Genomic DNA, 23,822 nt, shown 5'->3' with positions numbered 1-23,822 from the left:
TGACAGATCAACTTTGCTTGAGGTAAACAAAAACAAATGTACATAACAGGACCACATACACTGAATATGGAGGCCAGGTCTGTTTGATGACTCTGGGAAGACTGACCACTGAGAATCTCTGACTCTGATCTCTCCTGTTGGTTTCTGTGGACAAAACATGAGATTACATCTCCTCATCCAGGGAGTACACACACACACACACACACACACACACACACACACACACACACACACACACACACACGAAGGGAATGTTGTGTTTGTTTAATATTGTTTCAGGACTATGAAAATGGACAAAATGATTAGCCTATGGATTATGAAAGCAACAAAAATAAATGGGGAAATGGGAGAGAAATGACTAAAGACAGTGTTGTTTAACTCACTGACCATGACCCATGAGTTTTTCTTACCTTTGTTCAGTAGAAAAGTCTCTCTCTCTAAAGTTTCTAGGAGGATCCATAGACCAATCACTCTTCATGGACACACAGCTGGGAACAGGGGAGGCTGGTCTCTCCTGCTTGATTGGGCTTCAACATAACAGAGACAAACATTACATCTCTCATCTACTCTGAGCTCAGATGGGGAAACATAAGAAAAGTTTCATTCAAAACGCTATATATCACTTTTCAGAAATGTTCGTAAATTAGCTTTTATTGTTTAAAGAAATTATGAAAGAGATTGGTGTGTTTTTCCACTATCTAATCATGGCATGGGGTTGTTCAGTGACAGACATGTATTTGTTTAAAATCTTTCACTTGATGGTTTCATTTCAGAGAGACAAATAATAATGTTTTATTGCAAAATGTTGTATATCTGCCTCACTCTCAGTGAAATCAGTAGTACTGCTAGGTTTTACACAGTAATAATATATATCTGCCTCACTCTCAGAGAAATCAGTAGTACTGCTAGGTTTTATACAGTAATAATATATATCTGCCTCACTCTCAGTGAAATCAGTAGTACTGCTAGGTTTTATACAGTAATAATATATATCTGCCTCACTCTCAGAGAAATCAGTAGTACTGCTAGGTTTTACACAGTAATAATATATATCTGCCTCACTCTCAGAGAAATCAGTAGTACTGCTAGGTTTTATACAGTAATAATATATATCTGCCTCACTCTCAGAGAAATCAGTAGTACTGCTAGGTTTTACACAGTAATAATATCTGCCTCACTCTCAGAGAAATCAGTAGTACTGCTAGGTTTTATACAGTAATAATATATATCTACCTCACTCTCAGAGAAATCAGTAGTACTGCTAGGTTTTATACAGTAATAATATATATCTGCCTCACTCTCAGAGAAATCAGTAGTACTGCTATGTTTTACACAGTAATAATATATATCTGCCTCACTCTCAGAGAAATCAGTAGTACTGCTAGGTTTTACACAGTTATAATATATATCTGCCTCACTCTCAGAGAAATCAGTAGTACTGCTAGGTTTTACACAGTAATAATATCTGCCTCACTCTCAGAGAAATCAGTAGTACTGCTAGGTTTTACACAGTAATAATATATATCTGCCCCACTCTCAGAGAAATCAGTAGTACTGCTAGGTTTCACACAGTAATAATATATATCTGCCTCACTCTCAGAGAAATCAGTAGTACTGCTAGGTTTTACACAGTAATAATATATATCTGCCTCACTCTCAGAGAAATCAGTAGTACTGCTAGGTTTTACACAGAATTAATATATATCTGCCTCACTCTCAGAGAAATCAGTAGTACTGCTAGGTTTTATACAGTAATAATATATATCTGCCTCACTCTCAGAGAAATCAGTAGTACTGCTAGGTTTTACACAGTAATACTATATATCTGCCTCACTCTCAGAGAAATCAGTAGTACTGCTAGGTTTTACACAGTAATAATATATATCTGCCTCACTCTCAGAGAAATCGGTAGTACTGCTAGGTTTTACACAGTAATAATATCTGCCTCACTCTCAGAGAAATCAGTAGTACTGCTAGGTTTTATACAGTAATAATATATATCTACCTCACTCTCAGAGAAATCAGTAGTACTGCTAGGTTTTATACAGTAATAATATATATCTGCCTCACTCTCAGAGAAATCAGTAGTACTGCTATGTTTTACACAGTAATAATATATATCTGCCTCACTCTCAGAGAAATCAGTAGTACTGCTAGGTTTTACACAGTAATAATATATATCTGCCTCACTCTCAGAGAAATCAGTAGTACTGCTAGGTTTTACACAGTAATAATATCTGCCTCACTCTCAGAGAAATCAGTAGTACTGCTAGGTTTTACACAGTAATAATATATATCTGCCTCACTCTCAGAGAAATCAGTAGTACTGCTAGGTTTCACACAGTAATAATATATATCTGCCTCACTCTCAGAGAAATCAGTAGTACTGCTAGGTTTTACACAGTAATAATATATATCTGCCTCACTCTCAGAGAAATCAGTAGTACTGCTAGGTTTTACACATAATTAATATATATCTGCCTCACTCTCAGAGAAATCAGTAGTACTGCTAGGTTTTATACAGTAATAATATATATCTGCCTCACTCTCAGTGAAATCAGTAGTACTGCTAGGTTTTATACAGTAATAATATATATCTGCCTCACTCTCAGAGAAATCAGTAGTACTGCTAGGTTTTACACAGTAATAATATATATCTGCCTCACTCTCAGAGAAATCAGTAGTACTGCTAGGTTTTATACAGTAATAATATATATCTGCCTCACTCTCAGAGAAATCAGTAGTACTGCTAGGTTTTACACAGTAATAATATCTGCCTCACTCTCAGAGAAATCAGTAGTACTGCTAGGTTTTATACAGTAATAATATATATCTACCTCACTCTCAGAGAAATCAGTAGTACTGCTAGGTTTTATACAGTAATAATATATATCTGCCTCACTCTCAGAGAAATCAGTAGTACTGCTATGTTTTACACAGTAATAATATATATCTGCCTCACTCTCAGAGAAATCAGTAGTACTGCTAGGTTTTACACAGTTATAATATATATCTGCCTCACTCTCAGAGAAATCAGTAGTACTGCTAGGTTTTACACAGTAATAATATCTGCCTCACTCTCAGAGAAATCAGTAGTACTGCTAGGTTTTACACAGTAATAATATATATCTGCCCCACTCTCAGAGAAATCAGTAGTACTGCTAGGTTTCACACAGTAATAATATATATCTGCCTCACTCTCAGAGAAATCAGTAGTACTGCTAGGTTTTACACAGTAATAATATATATCTGCCTCACTCTCAGAGAAATCAGTAGTACTGCTAGGTTTTACACAGAATTAATATATATCTGCCTCACTCTCAGAGAACTCAGTAGTACTGCTAGGTTTTATACAGTAATAATATATATCTGCCTCACTCTCAGTGAAATCAGTAGTACTGCTAGGTTTTATACAGTAATAATATATATCTGCCTCACTCTCAGAGAAATCAGTAGTACTGCTAGGTTTTACACAGTAATACTATATATCTGCCTCACTCTCAGAGAAATCAGTAGTACTGCTAGGTTTTACACAGTAATAATATATATCTGCCTCACTCTCAGAGAAATCGGTAGTACTGCTAGGTTTTACACAGTAATAATATCTGCCTCACTCTCAGAGAAATCAGTAGTACTGCTAGGTTTTATACAGTAATAATATATATCTACCTCACTCTCAGAGAAATCAGTAGTACTGCTAGGTTTTATACAGTAATAATATATATCTGCCTCACTCTCAGAGAAATCAGTAGTACTGCTATGTTTTACACAGTAATAATATATATCTGCCTCACTCTCAGAGAAATCAGTAGTACTGCTAGGTTTTACACAGTTATAATATATATCTGCCTCACTCTCAGAGAAATCAGTAGTACTGCTAGGTTTTACACAGTAATAATATCTGCCTCACTCTCAGAGAAATCAGTAGTACTGCTAGGTTTTACACAGTAATAATATATATCTGCCCCACTCTCAGAGAAATCAGTAGTACTGCTAGGTTTCACACAGTAATAATATATATCTGCCTCACTCTCAGAGAAATCAGTAGTACTGCTAGGTTTTACACAGTAATAATATATATCTGCCTCACTCTCAGAGAAATCAGTAGTACTGCTAGGTTTTACACATAATTAATATATATTTTCCTTACTCTCAGAGAAATCAGTAGTACTGTTAGGTTTTATACAGTAATAATATATATCTGCCTCACTCTCAGTGAAATCAGTAGTACTGCTAGGTTTTATACAGTAATAATATATATCTGCCTCACTCTCAGAGAAATCAGTAGTACTGCTAGGTTTTATACAGTAATAATATATATCTGCCTCACTCTCAGAGAAATCAGTAGTACTGCTAGGTTTTACACAGTAATAATATATATCTACCTCACTCTCAGAGAAATCAGTAGTACTGCTAGGTTTTATACAGTAATAATATATATCTGCCTCACTCTCAGAGAAATCAGTAGTACTGCTATGTTTTACACAGTAATAATATATATCTGCCTCACTCTCAGAGAAATCAGTAGTACTGCTAGGTTTTACACAGTTATAATATATATCTGCCTCACTCTCAGAGAAATCAGTAGTACTGCTAGGTTTCACACAGTAATAATATCTGCCTCACTCTCAGAGAAATCAGTAGTACTGCTAGGTTTTACACAGTAATAATATATATCTGCCTCACTCTCAGAGAAATCAGTAGTACTGCTAGGTTTTACACAGAATTAATATATATCTGCCTCACTCTCAGAGAAATCAGTAGTACTGCTAGGTTTTATACAGTAATAATATATATCTGCCTCACTCTCAGTGAAATCAGTAGTACTGCTAGGTTTTATACAGTAATAATATATATCTGCCTCACTCTCAGAGAAATCAGTAGTACTGCTAGGTTTTACACAGTAATACTATATATCTGCCTCACTCTCAGAGAAATCAGTAGTACTGCTAGGTTTTACACAGTAATAATATATATCTGCCTCACTCTCAGAGAAATCAGTAGTACTGCTAGGTTTTACACAGTAATAATATATATCTGCCTCACTCTCAGAGACATCAGTAGTACTGCTAGGTTTTACACAGTAATAATATATATCTGCCTCACTCTCAGTGAAATCAGTAGTACTGCTAGGTTTTATACAGTAATAATATATATCTGCCTCACTCTCAGAGAAATCAGTAGTACTGCTAGGTTTTACACAGTAATAATATATATCTGCCCCACTCTCAGAGAAATCAGTAGTACTGCTAGGTTTCACACAGTAATAATATATATCTGCCTCACTCTCAGAGAAATCAGTAGTACTGCTAGGTTTTACACAGTAATAATATATATCTGCCTCACTCTCAGAGAAATCAGTAGTACTGCTAGGTTTTACACATAATTAATATATATCTGCCTCACTCTCAGAGAAATCAGTAGTACTGCTAGGTTTTATACAGTAATAATATATATCTGCCTCACTCTCAGTGAAATCAGTAGTACTGCTAGGTTTTATACAGTAATAATATATATCTGCCTCACTCTCAGAGAAATCAGTAGTACTGCTAGGTTTTATACAGTAATAATATATATCTGCCTCACTCTCAGAGAAATCAGTAGTACTGCTAGGTTTTACACAGTAATAATATATATCTACCTCACTCTCAGAGAAATCAGTAGTACTGCTAGGTTTTATACAGTAATAATATATATCTGCCTCACTCTCAGAGAAATCAGTAGTACTGCTATGTTTTACACAGTAATAATATATATCTGCCTCACTCTCAGAGAAATCAGTAGTACTGCTAGGTTTTACACAGTTATAATATATATCTGCCTCACTCTCAGAGAAATCAGTAGTACTGCTAGGTTTCACACAGTAATAATATCTGCCTCACTCTCAGAGAAATCAGTAGTACTGCTAGGTTTTACACAGTAATAATATATATCTGCCTCACTCTCAGAGAAATCAGTAGTACTGCTAGGTTTTACACAGAATTAATATATATCTGCCTCACTCTCAGAGAAATCAGTAGTACTGCTAGGTTTTATACAGTAATAATATATATCTGCCTCACTCTCAGTGAAATCAGTAGTACTGCTAGGTTTTATACAGTAATAATATATATCTGCCTCACTCTCAGAGAAATCAGTAGTACTGCTAGGTTTTACACAGTAATACTATATATCTGCCTCACTCTCAGAGAAATCAGTAGTACTGCTAGGTTTTACACAGTAATAATATATATCTGCCTCACTCTCAGAGAAATCAGTAGTACTGCTAGGTTTTACACAGTAATAATATATATCTGCCTCACTCTCAGAGACATCAGTAGTACTGCTAGGTTTTACACAGTAATAATATATATCTGCCTCACTCTCAGTGAAATCAGTAGTACTGCTAGGTTTTATACAGTAATAATATATATCTGCCTCACTCTCAGAGAAATCAGTAGTACTGCTAGGTTTTACACAGTAATAATATATATCTGCCTCACTCAGAGAAATCAGTAGTTCTGCTAGGTTTTACAGAATTTCATAAAGAACTGTACAAATCATACATTTGACATCAATATAAAAAAAAAATATTTAACCATTATTAAATACAGTAATATAAGATCTGTATTTAAACATTTAGTTTTGAAATCAGCATATGTTTTTATCCAGGTAGTTGAGGTAATAATGAGACTATAAGGAGTACCAGTACTGAGTCAATGTGCAGGGGTACCAGGTAGTTGATGTAATAATGAGGCTATAAGGAGTACCAGTACTGAGTCAATGTGCAGGGTACCAGGTAGTTGAGGTAATAATGAGACTATAAGGAGTACCAGTACTGAGTCAATGTGCAGGGACACCAGGTAGTTTGAGTAATAATGAGACTATAAGGAGTACCAGTACTGAGTCAATGTGCAGGGGTACCAGGTAGTTGAGGTAATAATGAGGCTATAAGGAGTACCAGTACTGAGTCAATGTGCAGGGGTACCAGGTAGTTGAGGTAATAATGAGACTATAAGGAGTACCAGTACTGAGTCAATGTGCAGGGTACCAGGTAGTTGAGGTAATAATGAGACTATAAGGATTACCAGTACTGAGTCAATGTGCAGGGGTACCCGGTAGTTGAGGTAATAATGAGACTATAAGGAGTACCAGTACTGAGTCAATGTGCAGGGGTACCAGGTAGTTGAGGTAATAATGAGACTATAAGGAGTACCAGTACTGAGTCAATGTGCAGGGGTACCAGGTAGTTGAGGTAATAATGAGGCTATAAGGAGTACCAGTACTGAGTCAATGTGCAGGGTACCAGGTAGTTGAGGTAATAATGAGACTATAAGGAGTACCAGTACTGAGTCAATGTGCAGGGGTACCAGGTAGTTGAGGTAATAATGAGACTATAAGGAGTACCAGTACTGAGTCAATGTGCAGGGTACCAGGTAGTTGAGGTAATAATGAGACTATAAGGAGTACCAGTACTGAGTCAATGTGCAGGGTACCAGGTAGTTTAGGTAATAATGAGACTATAAGGAGTACCAGTACTGAGTCAATGTGCAGGGGTACCAGGTAGTTGAGGTAATAATGAGGCTATAAGGAGTACCAGTACTGAGTCAATGTGCAGGGGTACCAGGTAGTTGAGGTAATAATGAGACTATAAGGAGTACCAGTACTGAGTCAATGTGCAGGGTACCAGGTAGTTGAGGTAATAATGAGACTATAATTGAGGTAATATGTACATGTAGGTAGGGGTAAAAGTGACTAGAGATTACATCTCCTCATCCAGGGATTACACACACACACACACACACACACACACACACACACACACACACACACACACACACACACACACACACACACACACACACACACACACACACACACACACACACACACACACATACACATACACATACACATACACATACACACACACACAGGGAGGGAATGTTGTGTTTGTTTAATATTGTTTTAGGACTATGAAAATGGACAAAAGGATTAGTCTATGGATTATGAAAACAACAAAAATAAATGGGAAAATGGGAGAGGAGAAATGACTAGAGACAGTGTTGTTTAACTCACTGACCATGACCCATGAGTTCTTCTTACCTTTGTTCAGTAGAAAAGTCTCCCTCTCTAAAGGTTATAGGATGACCCATAGACTGGTCACTCTTCATGGACACACAGCTGGGTACAGGGGAGGCTGGTCTCTCCTGCTTGATTGGACTTCAACACAACAGAGACAAACATTACATCTCTCATCTACTCTGAGCTCAGATGGGGAAACATAAGATGAGTTTCATTCCGAAACGCTATATATCACTTTTCAGAAATGTCCGTAAATTATATTTTATTGCTTAAAGAAATTATGAAAGAGATTGGTGTGTTTTTTCACTATCTAATCATGGCATGGGGTTGTTCAATGGCAGAAATGTATTTGATTAAAATCTATCACTTGATGGTTTCATTTTCAGAGAGTCAAATAATCATGTTTTTTTTTCAAAATGCTCTATATCTGCCTCACTCTCAGAAATCAGTAGTACTGCTAGGTTTTACACAGTAATAATATATATCTGCCTCACTCTCAGAGAAATCAGTAGTACTGCTAGGTTTTACACAGTAATAATATATATCTGCCTCACTCAGAGAAATCAGTAGTACTGCTAGGTTTTACACAGTAATAATATATATCTGCCTCACTCTCAGTGAAATCAGTAGTACTGCTAGGTTTTATACAGTAATAATATATATCTGCCTCACTCTCAGAGAAATCAGTAGTACTGCTAGGTTTTACACAGTAATAATATATATCTGCCTCACTCTCAGAGAAATCCGTAGTACTGCTAGGTTTTACACAGTAATAATATATATCTGCCTCACTCAGAGAAATCAGTAGTACTGCTAGGTTTTACACAGTAATAATATATATCTGCCTCACTCTCAGTGAAATCAGTAGTACTGCTAGGTTTTATACAGTAATAATATATATCTGCCTCACTCTCAGAGAAATCAGTAGTACTGCTTGGTTTTATACAGTAATAATATATATCTGCCTCACTCTCAGAGAAATCAGTAGTACTGCTAGGTTTTACAGAGTAATAATATATATCTGCCTCACTCTCAGAGAAATCAGTAGTACTGCTAGGTTTTACACAGTAATAATATATATCTGCCTCACTCTCAGAGAAATCCGTAGTACTGCTAGGTTTTACACAGTAATAATATTTATCTGCCTCACTCTCAGAGAAATCAGTCGTACTGCTAGGTTTTACACAGTAATAATATATATCTGCCTCACTCAGAGAAATCAGTAGTACTGCTAGGTTTTACACAGTAATAATATATATATGCCTCACTCAGAGAAATCAGTAGTACTGCTAGGTTTTACACAGTAATAATATATATCTGCCTCACTCTCAGTGAAATCAGTAGTACTGCTAGGTTTTACACAGTAATAATATTTATCTGCCTCACTCTCAGAGAAATCAGTAGTACTGCTAGGTTTTACACAGTAATAATATATATCTGCCTCACTCTCAGAGAAATCAGTAGTACTGCTAGGTTTTACACAGTAATAATATATATCTGCCTCACTCAGAGAAATCAGTAGTACTGCTAGGTTTTACACAGTAATAATATATATCTGCCTCACTCTCAGAGAAATCAGTAGTACTGCTAGGTTTTACACAGTAATAATATATATCTGCCTCACTCAGAGAAATCAGTCGTTCTGCTAGGTTTTACACAGTAATGATATATATCTGCCTCACTCTCAGAGAAATCAGTAGTACTGCTAGGTTTAACACAGTAATAATATATTTGCCTCACTCTCAGAGAAATCAGTAGTACTGCTAGGTTTTACACAGTAATAATATATATCTGCCTCACTATCAGAGAAATCAGTAGTACTGCTAGGTTTTACACAGTAATAATATATATCTGCCTCACTCTCAGAGAAATCAGTAGTACTGCTAGGTTTTACACAGTAATAATATATATCTGCCTCACTCTCAGAGAAATCAGTAGTACTGCTAGGTTTTACAGAGTAATAATATATATCTGCCTCACTCTCAGAGAAATCAGTAGTACTGCTAGGTTTTACACAGTAATAATATATATCTGCCTCACTCTCAGAGAAATCCGTAGTACTGCTAGGTTTTACACAGTAATAATATTTATCTGCCTCACTCTCAGAGAAATCAGTCGTACTGCTAGGTTTTACACAGTAATAATATATATCTGCCTCACTCAGAGAAATCAGTAGTACTGCTAGGTTTTACACAGTAATAATATATATATGCCTCACTCAGAGAAATCAGTAGTACTGCTAGGTTTTACACAGTAATAATATATATCTGCCTCACTCTCAGTGAAATCAGTAGTACTGCTAGGTTTTACACAGTAATAATATTTATCTGCCTCACTCTCAGAGAAATCAGTAGTACTGCTAGGTTTTACACAGTAATAATATATATCTGCCTCACTCTCAGAGAAATCAGTAGTACTGCTAGGTTTTACACAGTAATAATATATATCTGCCTCACTCTCAGAGAAATCCGTAGTACTGCTAGGTTTTACACAGTAATAATATTTATCTGCCTCACTCTCAGAGAAATCAGTCGTACTGCTAGGTTTTACACAGTAATAATATATATCTGCCTCACTCAGAGAAATCAGTAGTACTGCTAGGTTTTACACAGTAATAATATATATATGCCTCACTCAGAGAAATCAGTAGTACTGCTAGGTTTTACACAGTAATAATATATATCTGCCTCACTCTCAGTGAAATCAGTAGTACTGCTAGGTTTTACACAGTAATAATATTTATCTGCCTCACTCTCAGAGAAATCAGTAGTACTGCTAGGTTTTACACAGTAATAATATATATCTGCCTCACTCTCAGAGAAATCAGTAGTACTGCTAGGTTTTACACAGTAATAATATATATCTGCCTCACTCAGAGAAATCAGTAGTACAGCTAGGTTTTACACAGTAATAATATATATCTGCCTCACTCTCAGAGAAATCAGTAGTACTGCTAGGTTTTACACAGTAATAATATATATCTGCCTCACTCAGAGAAATCAGTCGTTCTGCTAGGTTTTACACAGTAATGATATATATCTGCCTCACTCTCAGAGAAATCAGTAGTACTGCTAGGTTTAACACAGTAATAATATATTTGCCTCACTCTCAGAGAAATCAGTAGTACTGCTAGGTTTTACACAGTAATAATATATATCTGCCTCACTATCAGAGAAATCAGTAGTACTGCTAGGTTTTACACAGTAATAATATATATCTGCCTCACTCTCAGAGAAATCAGTAGTACTGCTAGGTTTTACACAGTAATAATATATATCTGCCTCACTCTCAGAGAAATCAGTAGTACTGCTAGGTTTTACAGAGTAATAATATATATCTGCCTCACTCTCAGAGAAATCAGTAGTACTGCTAGGTTTTACACAGTAATAATATATATCTGCCTCACTCTCAGAGAAATCCGTAGTACTGCTAGGTTTTACACAGTAATAATATTTATCTGCCTCACTCTCAGAGAAATCAGTCGTACTGCTAGGTTTTACACAGTAATAATATATATCTGCCTCACTCAGAGAAATCAGTAGTACTGCTAGGTTTTACACAGTAATAATATATATATGCCTCACTCAGAGAAATCAGTAGTACTGCTAGGTTTTACACAGTAATAATATATATCTGCCTCACTCTCAGTGAAATCAGTAGTACTGCTAGGTTTTACACAGTAATAATATTTATCTGCCTCACTCTCAGAGAAATCAGTAGTACTGCTAGGTTTTACACAGTAATAATATATATCTGCCTCACTCTCAGAGAAATCAGTAGTACTGCTAGGTTTTACACAGTAATAATATATATCTGCCTCACTCAGAGAAATCAGTAGTACTGCTAGGTTTTACACAGTAATAATATATATCTGCCTCACTCAGAGAAATCAGTAGTACTGCTAGGTTTTACACAGTAATAATATATATCTGCCTCACTCAGAGAAATCAGTAGTTCTGCTAGGTTTTACAGAATTTCATAAAGAACTGTACAAATCATACATTTGACATCAATATATAAAAAAAAAATTAAACCATTATTAAATACAGTAATATAAGATCTGTATTTAAACATTTAGTTTTGAAATCAGCATATGTTTTTATCCAGGTAGTTGAGGTAATAATGAGACTATAAGGAGTACCAGTACTGAGTCAATGTGCAGGGGTACCAGGTAGTTGATGTAATAATGAGGCTATAAGGAGTACCAGTACTGAGTCAATGTGCAGGGTACCAGGTAGTTGAGGTAATAATGAGGCTATAAGGAGTACCAGTACTGAGTCAATGTGCAGGGGTACCAGGTAGTTGAGGTAATAATGAGACTATAAGGAGTACCAGTACTGAGTCAATGTGCAGGGTACCAGGTAGTTGAGGTAATAATGAGGCTATAAGGAGTACCAGTACTGAGTCAATGTGCAGGGTACCAGGTAGTTTAGGTAATAATGAGACTATAAGGAGTACCAGTACTGAGTCAATGTGCAGGGACACCAGGTAGTTTGAGTAATAATGAGACTATAAGGAGTACCAGTACTGAGTCAATGTGCAGGGGTACCAGGTAGTTGAGGTAATAATGAGGCTATAAGGAGTACCAGTACTGAGTCAATGAGCAGGGGTACCAGGTAGTTGAGGTAATAATGAGACTATAAGGAGTACCAGTACTGAGTCAATGTGCAGGGTACCAGGTAGTTGAGGTAATAATGAGACTATAAGGAGTACCAGTACTGAGTCAATGTGCAGGGGTACCCGGTAGTTGAGGTAATAATGAGACTATAAGGAGTACCAGTACTGAGTCAATGTGCAGGGTACCAGGTAGTTGAGGTAATAATGAGACTATAATTGAGGTAATATTTCCATGTAGGTCAGGGTAAAAGTGACTAGAGATTACAACTCCTCATCCAGGGAGTACACACACACACACACACACACACACACACACACACACACACACACACACACACACACACACACACACACACACACACACACACACACACACACACACACACACACACACACACACAGAGAGAGAGGGAGGGAATGTTGTGTTTGTTTAATATTGTTTTAGGACTATGAAAATGGACAAAATGATTAGTCTATGGATTATGAAAACAACAAAAAGAAATGGGAAAATGGGAGAGGAGAAATGACTAGAGACAGTGTTGTTTAACTCACTGACCATGACCCATGAGTTCTTCTTACCTTTGTTCAGTAGAAAAGTCTCCCTCTCTAAAGTGTATAGGTAGAATCATAGACTGGTCACTCTTCATGGACACACAGCTGGGTACAGGGGAGGCTGGTCTCTCCTGCTTGATTGGACTTCAACACAACAGAGACAAACATTACATCTCTCATCTACTCTGAGCTCAGATGGGGAAACATAAGAAGAGTTTCATTACAAAATAAGTTATGTTCATGTTTTCATGCAATTAATGATTGAAATGCAGCATTACTGAGAGTAGAATGAAATGAATGCAGCATTACTGAGTATAATGAAATGAATGCAGCATTACTGAGAGTATAATGAAATGAATGCATTATTACTGAGAGCAGAATGAAATGAATGCAGCATTACTGAGAGCAGAATGAAATGAATGCATCATTACTGAGAGCAGAATGAAATGAATGCAGCATTACTGAGAGTAGAATGAAATGAATGCATTATTACTGAGAGTATAATGAAATGAATGCAGCATTACTGAGAGTAGAGTAAAGTAGAAATGAATGCAGCTGCAACAAACACTGGTTGATGCTCATTTATAAAACCCTCTTAGGCCTCACTCCCCCCTATCTGAGATATCCACCCTCTTAGGCCTCACTCCCCCCTATCTGAGATATCCACCCTCTTAGGCCTCACTCCCCCCTATCAGGGATATCCACCCTCTAAGGCCTCACTCCCCCCTATCTGAGACATCCACTGCAGCCCTCATCCTCTACATACAACACACGTTCTGCCAGTCACATTCTGTTAAAGGTCCCCAAAGCACACACATCCCTGGGTCCCTCGTCTTTTCAGTTCTCTGCAGCTGGCGACTGGAACGAGCTGCAACAAACACTCAACCTGGACAGTTTTATCTCAATCTCTTCATTCAAACAGTCAACCTGGACAGTTTTATCTCAATCTCTTCATTCAAACACTCAAACTGGACAGTTTTATCTCCATCTCTTCATTCAAACACTCAAACTGGACAGTTTTATCTCCATCTCTTCATTCAAACACTCAAACTGGACAGTTTTATCTCCATCTCTTCATTCAAACACTCAATCATGGACACTCTTTCTGACAGTTGTTGTATTGTTGTCTCTACCTTCTTGCCCTTTGTATTGTTGTCTCTACCTTCTAGCCCTTTGTATTGTTGTCTCTACCTTCTTGTCCTTTGTGTTGTTGTCTCTACCTTCTTGCCCTTTGTATTGTTGTCTCTACCTTCTTGCCCTTTGTATTGTCGTCTCTACCTTCTTGCCCTTTGTATTGTTGTCTCTACCTTCTTGCCCTTTGTATTGTTGTCTCTACCTTCTTGCCCTTTGTATTGTTGTCTCTACCTTCTAGCCCTTTGTATTGTTGTCTCTACCTTCTTGCCCTTTGTATTGTTGTCTCTACCTTCTTGTCCTTTGTATTGTTGTCTCTACCTTCTTGTCCTTTGTATTGTTGTCTCTACCTTCGTGCCCTTTGTGATGTTGTCTCTACCTTCTTGCCCTTTGTATTGTTGTCTCTACCTTCTTGCCCTTTGTATTGTCGTCTCTACCTTCTAGCCCTTTGTATTGTTGTCTCTACCTTCTTGCCCTTTGTATTGTTGTCTCTACCTTCTAGCCCTTTGTATTGTTGTCTCTACCTTCTTGCCCTTTGTATTGTTGTCTCTACCTTCTTGCCCTTTGTATTGTTGTCTCTACCTTCTAGCCCTTTGTATTGTCGTCTCTACCTTCTAGCCCTTTGTATTGTTGTCTCTACCTTCTTGCCCTTTGTATTGTTGTCTCTACCTTCTTGCCCTTTGTATTGTCGTCTCTACCTTCTAGCCCTTTGTATTGTTGTCTCTACCTTCTTGCCCTTTGTATTGTTGTCTCTACCTTCTTGTCCTTTGTATTGTTGTCTCTACCTTCTTGCCCTTTGTATTGTTGTCTCTACCTTCTTGCCCTTTGTATTGTTGTCTCTACCTTCTTGCCCTTTGTATTGTTGTCTCTACCTTCTTGTCCTTTGTATTGTCGTCTCTACCTTCTTGCCCTTTGTATTGTTGTCTCTACCTTCTTGCCCTTTGTATTGTTGTCTCTACCTTCTTGTCCTTTGTATTGTTGTCTCTACCTTCTTGTCCTTTGTATTGTTGTCTCTACCTTCTTGCCCTTTGTATTGTTGTCTCTACCTTCTTGTCCTTTGTGCTGTTGTCTCTACCTTCTTGTCCTTTGTATTGTCATCTCTACCTTCTATCCCTTTGTATTGTTGTCTCTACCTTCTTGTCCTTTGTATTGTTGTCTCTACCTTCTTGTCCTTTGTATTGTCATCTCTACCTTCTATCCCTTTGTATTGTTGTCTCTACCTTCTTGTCCTTTGTATTGTTGTCTCTACCTTCTATCCCTTTGTATTGTCGTCTCTACCTTCTTGCCCTTTGTATTGTCGTCTCTACCTTCTTGCCCTTTGTATTGTTGTCTCTACCTTCTTGCCCTTTGTATTGTCGTCTCTACCTTCTTGCCCTTTGTATTGTTGTCTCTACCTTCTTGCCCTTTGTATTGTTGTCTCTACCTTCTAGCCCTTTGTATTGTTGTCTCTACCTTCTTGCCCTTTGTATTGTTGTCTCTACCTTCTAGCCCTTTGTATTGTTGTCTCTACCTTCTTGCCCTTTGTATTGTTGTCTCTACCTTCTTGCCCTTTGTGCTGTTGTCTCTACCTTCTTGCCCTTTGTATTGTTGTCTCTACCTTCTAGCCCTTTGTATTGTTGTCTCTACCTTCTAGCCCTTTGTATTGTTGTCTCTACCTTCTTGCCCTTTGTATTGTCGTCTCTACCTTCTTGCCCTTTGTATTGTTGTCTCTACCTTCTAGCCCTTTGTATTGTTGTCTCTACCTTCTTGCCCTTTGTATTGTCGTCTCTACCTTCTTGCCCTTTGTGCTGTTGTCTCTACCTTCTTGCCCTTTGTATTGTTGTCTCTACCTTCTTGCCCTTTGTATTGTTGCCTCTACCTTCTTGCCCTTTGTATTGTCGTCTCTACCTTCTTGCCCTTTGTGCTGTTGTCTCTAACTTCTTGCCCTTTGTATTGTTGTCTCTATCTTCTTGCCCTTTGTATTGTTGTCTCTACCTTCTTGCCCTTTGTATTGTTGTCTCTACCTTCTTGCCCTTTGTATTGTTGTCTCTACCTTCTTGCCCTTTGTGTTGTCGTCTCTACCTTCTTGCCCTTTGTGCTGTTGTCTCTACCTTCTTGCCCTTTGTATTGTTGTCTCTACCTTCTTGCCCTTTGTATTGTTGTCTCTACCTTCTTGCCCTTTGTATTGTTGTCTCTACCTTCTTGCCCTTTGTGCTGTTGTCTCTAACTTCTTGCCCTTTGTATTGTTGTCTCTATCTTCTTGCCCTTTGTATTGTTGTCTCTACCTTCTAGCCCTTTGTATTGTTGTCTCTACCTTCTAGCCCTTTGTATTGTTGTCTCTACCTTCTAGCCCTTTGTATTGTTGTCTCTACCTTCTTGCCCTTTGTATTGTTGTCTCTACCTTCTAGCCCTTTGTATTGTTGTCTCTACCTTCTTGCCCTTTGTATTGTTGTCTCTACCTTCTAGCCCTTTGTATTGTTGTCTCTACCTTCTAGCCCTTTGTATTGTTGTCTCTACCTTCTTGCCCTTTGTATTGTTGTCTCTACCTTCTAGCCCTTTGTATTGTTGTCTCTACCTTCTTGCCCTTTGTATTGTTGTCTCTACCTTCTTGCCCTTTGTATTGTTGTCTCTACCTTCTTGCCCTTTGTATTGTTGTCTCTACCTTCTTGCCCTTTGTATTGTTGTCTCTACCTTCTTGTCCTTTGTATTGTTGTCTCTACCTTCTTGCCCTTTGTATTGTTGTCTCTACCTTCTTGCCCTTTGTATTGTTGTCTCTACCTTCTTGCCCTTTGTATTGTTGTCTCTACCTTCTTGCCCTTTGTATTGTTGTCTCTACCTTCTTGCCCTTTGTATTGTTGTCTCTACCTTCTTGCCCTTTGTATTGTTGTCTCTACCTTCTTGCCCTTTGTATTGTCGTCTCTACCTTCTTGCCCTTTGTGCTGTTGTCTCTACCTTCTTGCCCTTTGTATTGTTGTCTCTACCTTCTATCCCTTTGTATTGTCGTCTCTACCTTCTAGCCCTTTGTATTGTTGTCTCTACCTTCTTGCCCTTTATATTGTTGTCTCTACCTTCTTGCCCTTTGTATTGTTGTCTCTACCTTCTTGCCCTTTGTATTGTTGTCTCTACCTTCTATCCCTTTGTATTGTTGTCTCTACCTTCTTGCCCTTTGTGCTGTTGTCTCTACCTTCTTGCCCTTTGTATTGTCGTCTCTACCTTCTTGCCCTTTGTATTGTTGTCTCTACCTTCTTGCCCTTTGTGCTGTTGTCTCTACCTTCTTGCCCTTTGTGCTGTTGTCTCTACCTTCTTGCCCTTTGTATTGTTGTCTCTACCTTCTATCCCTTTGTATTGTCGTCTCTACCTTCTTGCCCTTTGTATTGTTGTCTCTACCTTCTTGCCCTTTGTATTGTTGTCTCTACCTTCTTGTCCTTTGTATTGTCGTCTCTACCTTCTTGCCCTTTGTATTGTTGTCTCTACCTTCTTGCCCTTTGTATTGTCGTCTCTACCTTCTTGCCCTTTGTATTGTTGTCTCTACCTTCTTGCCCTTTGTGCTGTTGTCTCTACCTTCTTGCCCTTTGTATTGTCGTCTCTACCTTCTTGCCCTTTGTATTGTCGTCTCTACCTTCTTGCCCTTTGTGCTGTTGTCTCTACCTTCTTGCCCTTTGTATTGTTGTCTCTACCTTCTATCCCTTTGTATTGTCGTCTCTACCTTCTTGCCCTTTGTATTGTCGTCTCTACCTTCTTGCCCTTTGTATTGTCGTCTCTACCTTCTATCCCTTTGTATTGTTGTCTCTACCTTCTTGCCCTTTGTGCTGTTGTCTCTACCTTCTTGCCCTTTGTATTGTTGTCTCTACCTTCTTGACCTTTGTATTGTTGTCTCTACCTTCTTGCCCTTTGTATTGTTGTCTCTACCTTCTTGCCCTTTGTATTGTCGTCTCTACCTTCTTGCCCTTTGTATTGTTGTCTCTACCTTCTTGCCCTTTGTATTGTTGTCTCTACCTTCTTGCCCTTTGTATTGTTGTCTCTACCTTCTTGCCCTTTGTATTGTTGTCTCTACCTTCTTGTCCTTTGTATTGTTGTCTCTACCTTCTTGCCCTTTGTATTGTTGTCTCTACCTTCTTGCCCTTTATATTGTTGTCTCTACCTTCTTGCCCTTTAAATTGTTGTCTCTACCTTCTTGCCCTTTAAATTGTTGTCTGTGCCCAATAATGTGTGTACCATGTTTTGTTCTGCTACCATGTTGTGATGCTACCATGTTGTTGTCATGCTGTGTTGTCATGTGTTGCTGCCATGCTATGTTGTTGTCATGCTGTGTTGTCATGTGTTGCTGTCATGCTGTGTTGTCATGTGTTGCTGCCATGCTATGTTGTTGTCATGTGTTGCTGCCATGCTATGTTGTTGTCATGTGTTGCTGCCGTGCTATGTTGTTGTCATGTGTTGCTGCCGTGCTATGTTGTTGTCTTACACGGAACCCAAACCGGCTGCGGGCGTGCGCCATCGTGCATAAATGTATTTTGCCCCCCCACACAAAACGCGATCACGACACGCAGGTTAAAATATCAAACCAAACTCTGAACCAATGACATTCATTTGGGGACAGGTCGAAAAGCATTAAATATCTATGGCAATTTAGCTAGTTAGCTTGCACTTGCTGGGATATAAACATTGAGTTGTTATTTTACCTGAAATGCACAAGGATCTCTACGCCGACAATTAATCCACACATAAAACTGACAACCGAATCATTTCTAGTCATCTCTCCTCCTTCCAGGCCTTTTCATCTTTGAACTTATATCATGATTGGCATCTACACTTTTACCACGACAACTGGCAAAACATTTCGTCTTTCAATCACCCACGTGGGTATAACCAATGAGGAGATGGCACGTGGGTACCTGCTTCTATAAACCAATGAGGAGCTGCGTCACAAATAGAAAGGAGTTCTATTTTAGCCTTTGGCAATGCAGACGCTCGTTGGCGCGCGAGCAGTGTGGGTGCAATAATTGAATAACATGGATTTCTAAATGTATTTTGCGACGCTTCCGGTCTGCTCAGCATGTCTTTATGTCGCTAATTGAACACTGAACTTCGGTGTTTCAACACTGTAGTGAACTCCGTCGTTATTCCCCAAGATCACCTCAGACAACTCTGCGCGTAACTGGACAATATGCTTGGCGCCACACCGAACGGGGACGCGGACAGTTCTGTACGGGGACGCGGACAGTTCTGTACGGGGACGCGGACAGTTCTGTACGGGGACGCGGACAGTTCTGTACGTGGACGCGGACAGTTCTGTACGGGGACGCGGACAGTTCTGTACGGGGACGCGGGCAGTTCTGTACGGGGACGTGGACAGTTCTGTACGGGGACGCGGACAGTTCTGTACGGGGGACGCGGACAGTTCTGTACGGGGACGCGGGCAGTTCTGTACGGGGACGCGGACAGTTCTGTACGGGGACGCGGACAGTTCTGTACGGGGACGCGGACAGTTCTGTACGGGGACGCGGACAGTTCCAGAACGCGGACATGAGCAGTGCAACACAATCAACTAAACCCAGTCTTTACAGCGGGTTACATTAGTAATATTCATTTTTTATTATTATGTAAAACAAACATTCTAAGTTTTTTTATAACAATATTTTGAAATCTGGGCCCATATCGTCAAAGTGTCTCAGAGTAGAAAATTGGTTGTATAAGTGCTGAGAATAAAGACATTTTACACTTATGGGTATAAATTAAAGCTATGCATGAAGTCTTTAGTCCCACCTAGTCGGCAGATATTTAGGACACCTCGTGAGCTCTCCTAAGTAGTTAAGAGTTAACAGCAGGTGTCTTGACATGCAGTGAGTCAGTGGTTCCTGCGCCACATGTAATTGCATTGCAGTAGTTAAAAATAATGTTTTTATATTTCTATGTGATCAATCCATAAATAATATAGACCTACATGCAACAATATGTCTTGTGCTTTTGGAAATGATTTATGTGTAATAATGATGTATTACAAGTGATACCATGTATGTCTGCATAGCATTTTGTCTTCATTTTGGCAGATTAACTCATGTTTATTTCTGAAGAGAAACTCAAGTTGGAGTTGGAGCTGTGGCTGAAAGGTGGCTGGTTCGAATCCCTGGCCGGCGCTGGAAAAAACGGGAGGCATTGATCTGACCACTGGAGGGCTGCTGGGTTCACATCCTCAAAACATGAACCTTTCGTTGATCAGAACTCTAGAGGCTCTTCTTCACTGAACCCAAATATATATAACTTTTAGTGGTTCCATATATTAAGGAAGTGATAGAAGCCTTTTTGGTTCTATAAGGAACCTTATTTTCTAAGAGTGTATAATAAACACGTTTTTCTTTTGATTATTTAATTATCTACATCATGTTATTTCAAGTTCTCCCTTTGGAGCGCAACATCACGTTGTTAAATAATAATCCTAAATTGGGCATGGCTATAAATTGGGCAATTGAAGGCATCTAGGGCGTAATATGTGTCTGATGAAAATTAACATTGTTGCAACGTCGTAGGCAACATTCTTGGCAAGGGACTTGATGACTACTATGCCAAAGATATTTAGAGTTGTTAAACGGGTGTGAAGAGTGTGTTGATATAACGGTAATATTGTCAAAATTCTGCTTGTAACAACGATCAGAATTGGTTAAAACAATATGCATTCCATTATATTAGGCAATAATTAAGAGTAGGCAAAGTGGTCGTGTCATGTGAAAATTCTATCAAATGTCTAACATTGCAACGAGTACAGTCAGGGTGCCGTGGAACCCCTGCAGTACCTCCACAGACCCCGGATTGAGAACCCCTGCAGTACCTCCACAGACCCCGGATTGAGAACCCCTGCAGTACCTCCACAGACCCCGGATTGAGAACCCCTGCAGTACCTCCACAGACCCCGGATTGAGAACCCCTGCAGTACCTCCACAGACCCCGGATTGAGAACCCCTGCAGTACCTCCACAGACCCCGGATTGAGAACCCCTGCAGTACCTCCACAGACCCCGGATTGAGAACCCCTGCAGTACCTCCACAGACCCCGGATTGAGAACCCCTGCAGTACCTCCACAGACCCCGGATTGAGAACCCCTGCAGTACCTCCACAGACCCCGGATTGAGAACCTCTGCAGTACCTACACAGACCCCGGATTGAGAACCCCTGATTTAGCAGATGCTCTTATCCAGAGTGATTTACAGTAAGTGCATTCATCTTAAGATAGGTATTTATTTTGGAAATGAACTTAATAAATTCTTCATAAAATTGTCATCTCACCTCTTAGCTTTGGTGTCATGTCCCCCAGAGAGATGCATTCTAGAGGCAGGGCCCCCCTCCTCTCTCTCCCCAGAAAGACTCATTTTAGAGCACTGACCCCTAAACAGAGATCCAGCATGTTAGTTGTGGTTAACACAGTGACAACTAAACAGAGATCCAACATGTTGGTTGTGGTTATCACAGTGACCCCTAAACAGAGATCCAGCATGTTGGTTGTGGTTAACACAGTGACAACTAAACAGAGATCCAGCATGTTAGTTGTGGTTAACACAGTGACAACTAAACAGAGATCCAACATGTTGGTTGTGGTTAACACAGTGACAACTAAACAGAGATCCAGCATTTTGGTTGTGGTTAACACAGTGACAACTAAACAGAGATCCAACATGTTGGTTGTGGTTAACACAGTGACAACTAAACAGAGATCCAGCATGTTAGTTGTGGTTAACACAGTAACAACTAAACAGAGATCCAACATGTTGGTTAACACAGTGACAACTAAACAGAGATCCAGCATGTTGGTTGTGGTTAACACAGTGACAACTAAACAGAGATCCAACATGTTGGTTGTGGTTAACACAGTGACAACTAAACAGAGATCCAACATGTTGGTTGTGGTTAACACAGTGACAACTAAACAGAGATCCAGCATGTTGGTTGTGGTTAACACAGTGACAACTAAACAGAGATCCAACATGTTGGTTGTGGTTAACACAGTGACAACTAAACAGAGATCCAGCATGTTGGTTGTGGTTAACACAGTGACAACTAAACAGAGATCCAACATGTTGGTTGTGGTTAACACAGTGACAACTAAACAGAGATCCAACATGTTGGTTGTGGTTAACACACTGACAACTAAACAGAGATCCAACATGTTGGTTGTGGTTAACACAGTGACAACTAAACAGAGATCCAGCATGTTGGTTGTGGTTAACACAGTGACAACTAAACAGAGATCCAGCATGTTGGTTGTGGTTAACACAGTGATAACTAAACAGAGATCCAACATGTTGGTTGTGGTTAACACAGTGACAACTAAACAGAGATCCAGCATGTTGGTTGTGGTTAACACAGTGACAACTAAACAGAGATCCAACATGTGTTTTGTGGTTAACACAGTGATCCCTAAACAGAGATCCAACATGTTGGTTGTGGTTAACACAGTGACAACTAAACAGAGATCCAACATGTTGGTTGTGGTTAACACAGTGACAACTAAACAGAGATCCAGCATGTTGGTTGTGGTTATCACAGTGACAACTAAACAGAGATCCAACATGTTGGTTGTGGTTATCACAGTGACAACTAAACAGAGATCCAACATGTGTTTTGTGGTTAACACAGTGATCCCTAAACAGAGATCCAACATGTTGGTTGTGGTTAACACAGTGACAACTAAACAGAGATCCAGCATGTTGGTTGTGGTTAACACAGTGACAACTAAACAGAGATCCAACATGTGTTTTGTGGTTAACACAGTGACAACTAAACAGAGATCCAACATGTTGGTTGTGGTTATCACAGTGACAACTAAACAGAGATCCAGCATGTTGGTTGTGGTTAACACAGTGACAACTAAACAGAGATCCAGCATGTTGGTTGTGGTTAACACAGTGATAACTAAACAGAGATCCAACATGTTGGTTGTGGTTAACACAGTGACAACTAAACAGAGATCCAACATGTGTTTTGTGGTTAACACAGTGATCCCTAAACAGAGATCCAGCATGTTGGTTGTGGTTAACACAGTGACAACTAAACAGAGATCCAGCATGTTGGTTGTGGTTAACACAGTGACAACTAAACAGAGATCCAGCATGTTGGTTGTGGTTAACACAGTGACAACTAAACAGAGACCCAACATGTTGGTTGTGGTTAACACAGTGACAACTAAACAGAGATCCAACATGTTGGTTGTGGTTAACACAGTGACAACTAAACAGAGATCCAGCATGTTGGTTGTGGTTAACACAGTGACTCCTAAACAGAGATCCAACATGTTGGTTGTGGTTAACACAGTGACAACTAAACAGAGATCCAACATGTTGGTTGTGGTTAACACAGTGACAACTAAACAGAGATCCAACATGTTGGTTGTGGTTAACACAGTGACAACTAAACAGAGATCCAACATGTTGGTTGTGGTTAACACAGTGACAACTAAACAGAGATCCAGCATGTTGGTTGTGGTTAACACA

The 23,822-nt window shown here is 39.1% G+C and overlaps 1 long non-coding RNA gene across 2 annotated transcripts; it reads right to left on the bottom strand.

Annotated features, from left to right (window-relative positions):
* Positions 1-107: 107 nt before the first annotated feature.
* LOC120041661 lies at positions 108-21,666 on the bottom strand. 2 transcript variants are annotated; one of them, XR_005475912.1, is made up of 3 exons: positions 21,622-21,666; positions 411-527; positions 108-144 (listed from the first exon to the last, which is right to left on the bottom strand). It is a non-coding gene; the product is annotated as an uncharacterized LOC120041661 (long non-coding RNA). The 2 variants fall into 2 exon arrangements; XR_005475913.1 differs by lacking the exon at positions 21,622-21,666 and adding an exon at positions 8,086-8,306.
* Between the last annotated feature and the right edge of the window lie 2,156 nt (positions 21,667-23,822).

This window comes from Salvelinus namaycush, unplaced genomic scaffold (genome assembly GCF_016432855.1).
Source record: "Salvelinus namaycush isolate Seneca unplaced genomic scaffold, SaNama_1.0 Scaffold5, whole genome shotgun sequence".
Classification (NCBI taxonomy): domain Eukaryota; kingdom Metazoa; phylum Chordata; class Actinopteri; order Salmoniformes; family Salmonidae; genus Salvelinus; species Salvelinus namaycush.
This window is presented reverse-complemented; position numbering and strand designations above follow the sequence as displayed.